We start from the raw sequence: 13,053 nt of genomic DNA, 5'->3' as shown, positions 1-13,053 counted from the left end.
CAGTTTATTAACACATGAAAATGTTAGCATTGGACTATTTAGATCATATTAATAAGGATAAGGCTGTGAGCCTTAAGAATATTAGTTCCATGTAGTAAAAATCAGGGACAGATATATCATAAGTGCAACCCATGCATCCCCACATGGGCCTGGCCCGCTGCTAAAACAGTAATAGGTCTCTCTGTTCTCAATTAGATTGCATGGAGAGCTCTCTGCTAATGATTTCCATCAATAACTGGCAAAGGATTTTTGGCAGAGCCATGAAGAAGTTGCGTTATGACTCACTTCTCTCATGTAATTAACCGTTGGAAAGATAGGGGTTCACATACTGTTCTGCACAATTTCCATATGTAGTCTGTGTCCGCCACTGGAAAAATGAACAAAAAAGTAAAAGAAAACCAAACAAGTAACTAATAATGATATGTAAAAAAAAAAAGAGATACTAGATTTAGCATTTGATAAAGTAGACAGTGTTAAAGGGGTTGTCTGGGGAGGCAAAAACCTTACACTATGTTGACCAAAGTATTGGGACACGTACCAATGCTGTGTTGTTAGGTGAAGGGGATAGGCAATTTGGATATGTCAGCATTAGTTATAAAGGAGAGTATCACACAGGTATATCCCAGTACCTAAACCATCAGAATGTGACGACGGGGATGTCATCTGAGCAACCAATCGGTACAGGACATCCCAGCGCTTTTGGAGCTTCCACTAGAAATGGAAAACGTCTGGTATGTGTGCAGTGCGGCCTCATAAACTCCCAGAACGTGGACAACAAAGTCTTGTACAAGGTATGAGGGCATCATGTAGATCATCTGCCAAAACACTCACTCAGATCTCACAGGCCATTGGAAGATCCGTTAGTACCAGAACCATCCTTAGGGAACGGCATGTGAAGGGTTCTGATCGGATGGCCGTGCTTGGCTGCGGTGGTTGACTGGAGAGTCGATTCTATATGACTGCATCATCCCAACAGTGACGTTTGGATGAGGTTCTGTTATGGCGTGGGGGTGTTTCTGTTAAGAAGGACTAGGGCCATTGGTTATAGTGAAGTCCGCCTGCATGTTTCGAGCAGGAGCGCTTAGTCATTGCATAAGAGCTTTTGCATTCAACATGCAGGTGTTTAAATTAGTCATGCTGGGTATTTTATCCATGTTTTTACTGAAATAAAGTACCACCCAAGCTGCTGAAAAACTTCTATATTCTAACTTCACACCTCCCAATAAATGGGTGTAATTCAAAAAAAATTGGATTCTAAGTAAGACTAGACATCTACGATGCCAAATAACTAGATTAACTATTAACAGGTATTCATGAGACACAATTTTAATCATTTTGTCTGAAATTTCCAAAAGAAATATGGTTAGGGCCACCTCTTCATACTAATGCACCGTTCTGATGAAAAGTCATATGATTCACATTGAGTTGTTAGGCAGCAGAGCTATTATTTCTATAAAGTAAATGTCAAGCCTTTATCTAGTGGGATATAATTAATTATTTGGCAGCAAGTGAAACTGCACTGATGTAACTGCCAGTGAGACATGAAATGAAAATCTATAGCTCAGGTATTCATAATCACTACTCAGCAACTGGTCTGTAATAGCCATCAGGCTAATAAACATAATTTATACAATATGCTGCCAAATCCTGAGAGATCCGCATCATCAATTAATGAATGTTATACAATAGTTATACCATGGGCAGTAATGCACAGCTTATTAGATGCTATTACTCCAGAGACCAAGACTAAATCTCTCCAAAACAATAAATGTACGTCCTAAAATGCCACTTAGACATTTATGGTACGAGGGGAAAGGGCAAAGATTTGACTGTGGAACATGGTGCTTACAATAACGTTACTTGACAACTATATAGTATTGACCCTTCAGTTACATTTCATTTACAGTATACTGAACGATCACTGCATTAGGAACACCTATTCAAAAATGGGTTGGTCCACCATTTTGGGCAATCACGGCTTAAAGACATCGGGGAACAGATTCCACAAGGTGGCGAACATTCTCTATACTCAACCCATGCCGGCTATAGCAGCTACATCAGTTGGTGTACATTTTGTAGTTAAGTGGGGGCAGATCTCATGGCCCTTTCCAGCATATCCCAAACATGTTCAATGGGGTTACAGTCTGGTGAGTTGGGGGGCAAGGCAATATGAAGAATTCACTGTCATTTCCTCCAACCACTCCCTAGTGATCTGAGCTCAATGACATGACATGGATCTCAACATTACCCTGTTGAAAGATGGCACTGTAGTAGAAGACTTCCTGAAGATATGAAACAGCTAGTCAGCTAACAGGTCCCTTTAGCGTTCACCATTCAAGGATTATGGTATGATGACCAATGGTTCTTAGCCATGCCAGGAAAATGCTGTCCAGACAATGACATCACTACTACCAGCCTGTTGAACAACATGCTTTCTTGCTGTTTATGCTAAATGCAGACCCTACCATCCATATGGTTTAACAGGATATGGGACCAATTACTATCACTTCAGATGACCTTCTGACATGTGCACAAAGTCCACTGATATCTTTTCTGGGCCCATGCAAGGCGTTGTTGGTGATGATGTGGGGTCAGCAGGGGCATCCTTATCACTCTTCAGCTATTGGACCCCAGTCAATGCATGGTACATCATATGGTCATTGTGGATGTTTGTCTAGCTTCCCAATTATTGTACTGCTGGGTCAGTTAGTCCACAGATACCAAATGTGCCACCCGACACTCCCCTCTAGGATCAATTACCCGTGTCCTGCCACTTCTGTCAGATGTCTGTCCATGGTTTAACCAGTCTTGGTATACTCTTGATAATGTGGCTCAAAAAGAGCCAACAAGTGTAACTGTTTCAAGAATAGTGGCACCAATAATCTACCCGTGGTCAAAGTCAATCAAGTCACCACATTTACACAGGACTGCCAAATGTTGCCTTCTTCTGATGAGAAGAGAGGTCAGTACACTATCTGAAAGCAGATGGTTATGCAACCATCACATGGTACCATGTTACTTATCAAAAGATGTCATGCGCCAGCTGTTCCTAATGCATTGTCCGTTCAGTGTATACTAGAGCATATATGCCACTATGGCACAATACTATTTACCGTGGCCATTAGCGGGAGAACCACATGCAGTGGGTTCAGGCCACTGATTATGGAACACTGTATTAGTTTACATTTTTCTTCATCAATCAAAAACTATTGCATTTTATGAAGGCATAAAACCTTTTACTCTAAAAGTGAAGCAGACTTTAGAAATGTCCAGATATTGTTCTAAACCAAGCTGAAAAATCATCTAAAATGCTTTTGGAATAACCTCCGCAGCACCTGTTCTTGGAGATTATTGATACTCCATGAGAAAATATCAGCTATTAAGGACATACTGGAGGAGCTGAGAGCATTTCACATCTAAAAGAAAACATCTGTAAGGTTGAAAACTTGAACTCAAGTACATAAAGATAGAAAGTTGGAGATAAGGCAAGCCTAAAAACTGTTCTATCTGCCAAGGATTGTACGTTTTTTCCCTAGTAAGTTATTGTCCGTGCATTTATTGTAACATAAGTACTTTTATGAGGAAGTAGTAACCATTCATGTAAAAAATCAATTCAACCAGACATGTGCAAGCTTTTTCTTTTGAAAGCTTGGATAAAACAGAGGTAGATGTAATGCAAAACATCTACAAATTTATGGACCTTCCATATGAATAGTTTGTTGAATTGTTTACAGCAGTGTTCCCCAACTCCACTTCTCAGGGACCGCCAACAGGTCATGTTTTCAGGATCTCCTCAGTGTTGCACAGGTGATGTAATTATTGTCAGTGCATCACACATTGCCACAGGTGTTCTTACTATAGGATATACTGAAAACATGACTTGTTGGTGGTCCCTGAGAACTAAAGTTGGGGACCCCTGGTTTACAGTATCTAAATTAATATGTGCAAAGCAAGTTGGAAGGAGGCAGCTATTCTTACCCATCTCCTTGATGGATTCGGGCAACTCTTGGAAATACAGAGTTCTATGGTCTGTGCTATGCTCTCTAGACTGTCTTCACCTTTTCCTTGGCTCGTTTCTTGGTTTCATATTATATTCTTGCATCTATATATTTGTATTTTCTTTTTTTTTTTTTTGTCTTTCATGTACCAATTTATTAGGGTACTTGTTTGAGTACACAGGACAACTTCGCACCTTAAGAAAAATCTGTTTTAACCTAAACATTAATCTTAACTAGAGATGAGCGAGCATACTCGTCCGAGCTTGATACTCGTTCGAGTATTAGGGTGTTCGAGATGCTCGTTACTCGAGACAAGTACCACGCGATGTTCGAGTCACTTTCGTTTTCTTCCCTGAGAAATTTGCGCGCTTTTCTGGCCAATAGAAAGACAGGGAAGGCATTACAACTTCCCCCTGCGACGTTCAAGCCCTATACCACCCCCCTGCAGTGAGTGGCTCGTGAAATTAGGTGTCACCCGAGTATTAAAATCTGCCCGCCCGCGGCTCGCCACAGATGCATTCTGACATAGTTCAGGGAAAGTGCTGTTGATGCCGGAGCTGCTATAGGGAGAGCGTTAGGAGTGATTTTAGGCTTCAAGAACCCCAACGGTCCTTCTTAGGCCATAGAAATCGCAGATAGCACCTATGTGCGATCTGCAATTCCTGTTCTCTTCTCTATATGTGCTCAATGGGGCCGGCGGCAGCAGCGCAGACCCCATTGAGAACATATAGAAGACAAATCCTTCTTCTCTGCCACAGCTGTAACAGCTGTGGCAGAGAAGAACGATGTTTGCCCATTGAATTCAATGGAGTCGGCAATACACCAGGTTCCACTGAAAGCAATGGGCTGCCGGCGATCGCGGGATGAATTGTCGGGAAGGGCTTAAATATATAAGCCCTTCCCTGCAATTCATCCAGAAATGTGTTACAATAAAAATATATACCGTATATACCGGCGTATAAGGCGACGGGGCGTATAAGACGATCCCCCAACTGTCACCTTATACGCCGGGAATACAGCGGAGCAAAGAATAAAAATCATTACTCACTTCCCCCGGCGTTCTGAGGCGTTCTGCGGCGCTGCTGCAGGCTGTCGCTCCCTCCTGGTCCCCGGCAGAGCATTGCTTTCTGGACGCAGGGCTTGAAATCCCCGCCTCCAGAAAACACACGTGCCTTCAGCCAATCACAGCCAATGACAATGATGTCATTGAATGGCTGTGATTGGCTGAAGGCACGTGTGTTTTCTGGAGGTGGGGATTTCAAGCCCTGCGTCCAGAAAGCAATGCTCTGCCGGAGACCAGGAGGGAGCGACAGCCTGCAGCAGCGCCGCAGAACGCCGCAGAACGCCGGGGGAAGTGAGTAATGATTTTTATTCTTTGCTCCGCTGTATTCCCGGCGTATAAGGTGACAGTTGGGGGGTCGTCTTATACGCCCCGTCGCCTTATACGCCGGTATATACGGTATATATTTTTATTTTTACACATTTCTGGATGAATTGCAGGGAAGGGCTTCTATATTTAAGCCCTTCCCGACAATTCATCCCGCGCACGCCGGCAGCCCATTGCTTTCAGTGGAACCTGCTGTATTGCCGGCTCCATTGAATTCAATGGGCTAACATCGTTCTTCTCTGCCATAGCTGTTACAGCTATGGCAGAGGAGAATGATCTTTATGCTGACAGTGCGGGGTGGGGGGGGGGGGCACTCTTGCCGCTATTGTGGCTTAATAGTGGGACCTGGGAACTTGAGATGCAGCCCAACATGTAGCCCCTCGCCTGCCCTATCCGTTGCTGTGTCGTTCCCATCACTTTCTTGAATTGCCCCGATTTTCACAAATGAAAACCTTAGTGAGCATCGGCGATATACAAAAATGCTCGAGTCGCCCATTGACTTCAATGGGGTTCGTTACTCGAAACAAACCCTCGAGCATCGCGAAAATTTCGTCCCGAGTAACGAGCACCCGAGCATTTTGGTGCTCGCTCATCTCTAATCTTAACAATTAGCAACAAACCCACTTGTCCAAGTGCTGTAGGGGTAATTGTTAATTACCTTATCTGTACAGGAATTTTAGGTCGACACTACTATTTTCCCCAAAGACATGCCAAAATCAGAAGTTCCTACCCTCTTAATGGCATAAACTAAACATGCACACTTGGATAATCCAAGAATTCTGTGTATGGCAAGGTTTTTCAGGTGTGGATGCTTCCTTGATGCAACATTCACCGGCTACCTAATGGCTGTTACATTTATGCCTCTTTGAAGTGCATGTAGTAAATTAAAGTACATAATGACATATTTTGGTAACTTTTGGGATTTAAAAAGTGGTTTTGCTTTGGTAACGGCTTTTGTTTTAATTAGTGCTTCATTCAAGACCTCTAATGAACATGAAATTTATGCTAAGCTTTTTGTCACACATCCTGTAATAAGCTAAAATGTAATAACAATGAACTACAAAAAAAAAGTCACATTAAGAAGATGAGTAATTAAAACTTTTCAAAGGCTTACAAGTCACGATGCATTTCCATTATCTACAAAAAAGGGTTGAAAATATGAGCATTTTGTGTAGCTTACCTAGGAAATTGACATTTTGACATAACATTTCACACCCTGCTGCAGTTATGCCATAAGAGTAGTTCCTATGGAGTCCATTAAAGGGGTTTTGTCATTAAAAAAAAAATTCTACACCCACCTTTTCCTCCTCTTCTTACCACATCTTCTCCTCGCCGATCTTCTCCAGTCCCCCGGGTCATGTCACCTCCAGCCATCCCGATGCTCTTCTTTTGTTATGAAGCGTGCATTCCTCACATTCTTCTTCCTGCCCAACAATGTATGCTATGTCCCTGTGACGTAGCATTCACTGGCTAGGAAGGAATGCTGATCTATTGCAGAGACAGCTGGCATGCGCAGTCTCTTCAAAAGCTCGGCATTCCTTGCTAGGCTGTGAAAGCTATGTCACTAGTGACGTAGTGTACATTCCCCGGCAGGAAGAAGACTGTCTGTGAATGGACACTTCGTCACAGGAAGCAGAAGAAATAGCCAGCTGGAGGTGAGGTGATGCCATCCCCCCTTGCCCCCCCCCCCCTTCCCCAGGACTACAGGAGCCAAGGGAAGATCTGCGGGGAGAAGATGAGTAAGTAGACTGCCTGGGGAGAAATAGGTGAGTATAGACTTTTTTCTTTTAATGACAGAACCCCTTTAAGTTCACTGTACATCAATCACCTATTCAATAATCCTGTGTTATCTTTCTGCAAATCTAGTGAGGGTCTCCAGTTTCTTATAATACAAATTGAATACATGTAGAATTTGCTAGATGCTTGGCCACAGTGCAATGTAAGGAATGGCAAGGATATGGAAGATCAAAGATATTAGCATTGCAACAAAGATCAAAATAATAAATGCAATCGTGTTTCCAATCTCCATATACGCATCTGAAAGTTGGACACTCAGGAAGGCAGATAGAAGGAAAATTGATGCTTTCAGACTATGGTGCTGGAGAAGAATGCTGTGCACACCGTGGTCAGCAATGGCCACCAACAAGATGGTCCTAGAGCATATCAAGCCAAAAATATTGCTAGAGGGTAAAATCACCAAACAGTGGCACTCATACTTTAGACATATCATGTGGGCCAGTTCTCTGGAAACAACAGTGATGCTCGGCACAATTAGTGGGACGCGAAGAAGAAGACGCCAAAGAACACACTGGCTAGACACAGTCAAGGCAGATACAAACATACACATGTAAGCACTGAAAGAAGCGGTCAAGGATAGGAAAGCATGGAGAATGATGAACCACAAAGTGACTGGAAGTCGACCTCGACTGAACAGAAAATTATCATCAGCAAAATTTTGGATGGATTCACATGACACCTACTGGGTGACCACAATAGACACATACATGCATCTACTGATAGGGTACTGTGAAATCAGGAGTTTTTGGGGAGTGAGCTGCAATGTACAGCGTTATGTCTAGTATGCAGTGAAGTGAGCACAAATTACAACAAAGCACACCCTATGTGAAATGACATTACTAGTCCCCTGTAGAGCTAAAATAACCTATAAAACATATGTACAAAGCAAATGCATAGGAAAATGCTGCATATTTTTTGCGCAATGGAATTGCACATGCCAAGGCCGGATCCACATGGCTTATTTTCATGTGCAAAACCTGCGCACGTTAAACACAGTGAATAGAACCCATTGATTTCAATGAATGTGTTCACGAGCGCATATTTTGCGTGTGCAAAAAAATACACAGCATGTTCCATTTCCCTGTGTATTTGTGAAATAGAACATTGTGAAGTCATGAAACTAATTGGTCATTTCAATGGCTGAGAACAGTTGCATATTCTTCTGCACGTGCAATCATTACAGTAAAAAAAAGCTGTTGCACGCACAAATACGCAACGCCCGATGTGCAAAAAACGCAGTACAAATCGCATGCAAATACACATATGCTCATGTGGATCTGGCCGAACCACTACATAACTAGATACAGCCTTGCCATTGAAAGATTAGCTACAATCAATAAGGAGATTCTGCAAAGGACACTTGGACCATGTTTGGTACGTAGTCAACCTTGTTGCTCAACCAAAGGTGACCTGATACGTCATAAGCAGCTGCTGTAAAACATCTGCTTTTTAAGCATATCTAAACCTGCTTTCCTGCACAGCGTTTTCTGAAAAACACCAAGATTTTTAATGGTATTTTCTAGGTATTTTTGCCACATTTTAGCTGTAAGTCAATAGGAAAATATGCAAGACACTGCAAATTGTGCATTTTTGTGCTATTTTTTACTTGTACATTTTCTGGTGCACAAGTGTGATTGCAGCAGGTTGTAGGTTTGGAGTTTTTTCCTGCTGTCTGTGCATAGGCTTCTTTATAGTTTTTAATGGAAGTTAAAAACTGAGTTTAAAAAATGTTGCCTCAAAAAATGTCTTCAAAAACACAAATGCCAATTCATAAAACAAAGAAAGGAGAACAAAAGAGCAGTTTTTTTAATATGCGACTTTTTAGGGACAAAAATGTATGTATATGAAGGAAGCCTTAAACAGTCACTTAGCAGCGGGTTTTGGAGCTTCACCACATGCTTTTCTGTTGCGGCCGGCTCTCCCATAGGGGAGAGCGTGGCTGCAGCAAAAAAAAATGGACATGCTGCGTCCTGGGAATCCGTGCCGCAGTGCTGGCTTCCGCCGGCTTTGGCGCAATGGATTGGCCACCCCATGTGGTCGAGATTTTTGACGAATCTCATCCACATGGCTGGCTTATCCCAGGATTAGCAACAGCAGGCAGATTTGCTGTAGCGGAATTTCCACAGTAAATCTGCCCCGTGTGAGCCCAGCCTTATATACATGTGGCCTGGTTTAGAAAACTCATTTTCAAAAACAGTATTAGGCCCTATTCACACAAACGTTTTATTCCACTATTTTGCTATGATAAAACGTCGGCCAAAAAGCACGGCGATGTGAAGCATTGTACTCCAATGTATTTGTTCAGATGGGCAAGTTTCCGGAGTGTAAATACGGCCGTCTGGAAAAGATAGCACATATGCTGCCAATTCTGGCCGGCCACTTTTACGCGTGGTCGAAAAAGATAGTTCTTGCTCTATCTTTTGGCCGGGATCAGCCAGCATCATCCATAGAAGTCTGTGGAAGCTGCCGGCAAAAGGAGGGAGAGGGACTTTAGCAGTGGCTAGCCCTGCTAAACTACCTCCCCTTCGCTTTGCTGGCAACTCTCATAGGCTTCTCTGAGAGCTTCTATTGCCGCTATCAGCCAACAAAGGGAGGGGGAATGAGGGGGAGACGGCTTAACATCACTAAGCCCAACAAATTCTTGGCTTCCGTGTATATACACCACACCCAACCGTGTGAATGGGTGAGAAAATGCAAGATTTAGCCGTGACTTGGTTGCACCTTTTTCTTTTGTTCAGGCAATTTTTGGCCGTGATGTGTCGGCTGAAAATCACAATGCCCGTGAGAATAAAGCCTACCAGACTTCTGAGCTTATAGAGGCACGTCTCCTACTGAGTACCCTCGTTTATCAGCCAAAGCGGGGAGTGGCTGCAAGAAAACATCTCTGGAGGACCTTTCACATCCTTTCCCGACACATACACCCAATTCAGTTCAATGAGTGATGTGTAATGCTGCGTTTCTCCTGTGGTAGTGCTGCAGGGATATTATACACTTCTATAGCTGCAGCTGAGAGTGGGAGACATTGGCTCCAGTTTCGGCAATTCTAAGAAAGAGAACATGGATAAAAAGGGAGAACTACAGAAAGAAGGGAGTTACTGATAGTCTTTTTCTCACTAGTTATTTAGTTGCTTGCAGCTTATTATTATTATGGCATTACTATAATGGTAATCAGTGCTTTAAATACTTCATGTGGAAGCATGACATGGAAATCCTGCAGAAATCTTGCGGTTTGGCCGCACTGAAAAAAACCAAGATTTCCGCAGGGTAAGTGCTGCTTCAAAACCCGCGGCAGTTCGCTGGGGGTTTTGGAGCGGCTTGGCCGCCAGCATTCCAATGCGGTTTTCTCTCCCCATAGAGAGGAGAGAGGCCGCAATGGAAAAAAAAAAAAGAATTGACATGCTGCGGCAGTCAATTCCGAGCCGTAGCGCAGCTTTTCCGTGATGGATTGGCCGCCTCGTGCGGATGAGATTTTTTGCAAAAACTCGTCTACATGGCTGGCTAATCCCGGGATTAGGAGCAGTGGGCGGATTTGCCGCACAGAAATTCCGCACGGAATTTGCACTGCAAATTTGTCCCGTGTGAGCCCAGACTAAAGCATAGGTAAGGGCTATTACCCATGGACGGATTTGCACTGCGGTTCCCGCGGCATAAATCCACAATGGAATAATGTAGCTATTAGGTTTTATTCAACCTAATGGCTCAGTCGTCACATGCGGGATTCTGCCACGGATTTACGCCACAGGAAAGAAAAAAAAAAATCGCAGCATGTTCTATTTGACAACGTTTTTCCACGGCGTGAGGTCTTCATTAATATAGTATTAATGGAGACCGCGAGGAGCTTTTTGTTTATCCCCACAGGATTCCCACCGCATAAAACCACGGGCGTATCCCGCTCTGTCTGTGGACATGAGGCCTAAGAGTCTGTCCTACTGATCATATCAGAATTCCTCAGAATCAGTTTAGGCAAAGCAGCATTCACTATCATAGCTGTGCTCTAATGGAGCAGAGCAAAAAAGCAGTCAAGCAGCTAGCACTAAAGGAAAAATTATAGAAGGGAAGCATTATCACTGACTTATATATCAGTTTTATACTGAAACTGGACATCTGCCTAAATGGACACCAACATTTTACATAGCTTCTGCTTATCTAACAGCCTATGTGTATCACCAATCTTTCACTATATTTGCAGAAATTTTTTTTTTTTTTTTTGCTTTACCACTGAAAATCAAGTTTGAAGTCCATACCAATAGGGGTCTCACTTCCAGCACCTTTGCAATCCACTGCCTGTGGTTAGGCATTTTGCTTCTCTTGTGACAGGGACACAGCTAATTGGTACATACATATAACAGAGGGGCGGGCATTCAGATGCAGCCTTGCAGCTGGTTGGTGAGAGGCTATGAACAGAAGCAGGGGAATTGTGGGAATAGTAGTCCCAGTACAGTACTAGCAAAATGGCTGGCTTAGGACATGCTCCCCTTATACCCCCCCACCCCCACCTCAGCTCAAACTGGGTGCAATCAGCAGCAAAACAGTGATAAACAGGCTGTCAGGTACGCTTTAAGTGTCTACAAATATTTTGTAATGACACATTTTGCATATTATGTTAATACTGCAAAAATAGTTCTCATCTAGCCAATATAAACTCAAAGTGCTATATAAATAAGAGACATTTCCTACTTAGTTATGTGCAAAATAGATATTGAAAGATTGCAAAATGCTGATGCAATGATAGGAGGGGAAATTACTGATAAGGGTACTTCCCTGGTCACCGCCATCACTAGAAGAAGCTTCACTTTCCACACAATGAAGATGAAGAGTTTAACAAATCCTTTGATGTAGGCAAATTGGCCATTATGAGATTGATAAAATTACACCATTTAAGCTTTCGTAAATATTCAAGATATTTCTTAATTTACTCAATAAAAAAATATTTCATAGAAGCATATGGAAATATTCCCTCCATAATATGTTCTTCTCCTTTACAGCAGGCCTTTTGCCCTTTAGATGGGTTCAGCCAAGATGTATTGACTATGGACTAGTAAGAAATCCGAGACCTGAGGCATGAAATTGTGTACAATTAGTGCCTATCATAAACTTCAGCAACTCTTCACAATTACACAGCTACCACAGGATGTCAGTGTTGTAGAAATCACTGGATCTGTAAATCTTCATTCTATGTATTTTAGGCAATGGAGGATGTATAAAGTGCAGAAGACAAAGCCTTTAATGTTACCCTTTCTACAAGCTCACATTTAATAGCAAATAAGCAAAATAAACTTACATGGCAAAAACATCAAATAATCCTATTGACAAATATTGTTGCAGGTATTACAGCAGGATACACAGACACCAATGTATTATGTAAATAGAGAAAAGCAACAAGCACAATAGCAAACGTAGCAAAGCAACAGTGTCCATCATGATGGCTTGGCTTCCTTGACGACATATTAAATTGTGTGATGAAATCTAAAAAGCTTACATATAATAAACAATACGTCAACATGGCCACCAAAATTATAAAATAAAGGGGAAAAAAAAAAAGATAGCTTTGCCTGAAGCATCATGGTGTCTGTATCATTTCATGATAAACCCCTCCCACTGCCTTTTTAATTAAAATGCATTAATCATTTTCTGATTAATAATCATTCTGGTTTCTATCATAACGGTGGCAGAACGTGATGAATGGAATGTACACATATTGCTATACACCTGCTGGAAGCAGGTTGTCATAAGCAAGATCCCCTTTAATTTCATGCACAAAGACATAGAAAAACAAGTCGGCATAAAAAAAAAAAAAAAACTGGATTCATTTAGCGTAAGTAGGTCAGGTCTAATGAGAGAGTGCAACAACACAGATGAAAGATGTGGCAA

General features: G+C 42.3%; 1 protein-coding gene across 2 annotated transcripts in view; it reads right to left on the bottom strand.

Moving 5' to 3' along the window:
• The window catches only part of GPM6A (glycoprotein M6A), a 314,552-nt gene that overhangs the window by 185,094 nt on the left and 116,405 nt on the right, over window positions 1-13,053 (bottom strand). The gene's annotated exons all lie outside the window — the stretch shown is intronic.

The sequence above is a fragment of the Eleutherodactylus coqui genome, chromosome 7 (genome assembly GCF_035609145.1).
Source record: "Eleutherodactylus coqui strain aEleCoq1 chromosome 7, aEleCoq1.hap1, whole genome shotgun sequence".
Lineage (NCBI taxonomy): Eukaryota > Metazoa > Chordata > Amphibia > Anura > Eleutherodactylidae > Eleutherodactylus > Eleutherodactylus coqui.
This window is presented reverse-complemented; position numbering and strand designations above follow the sequence as displayed.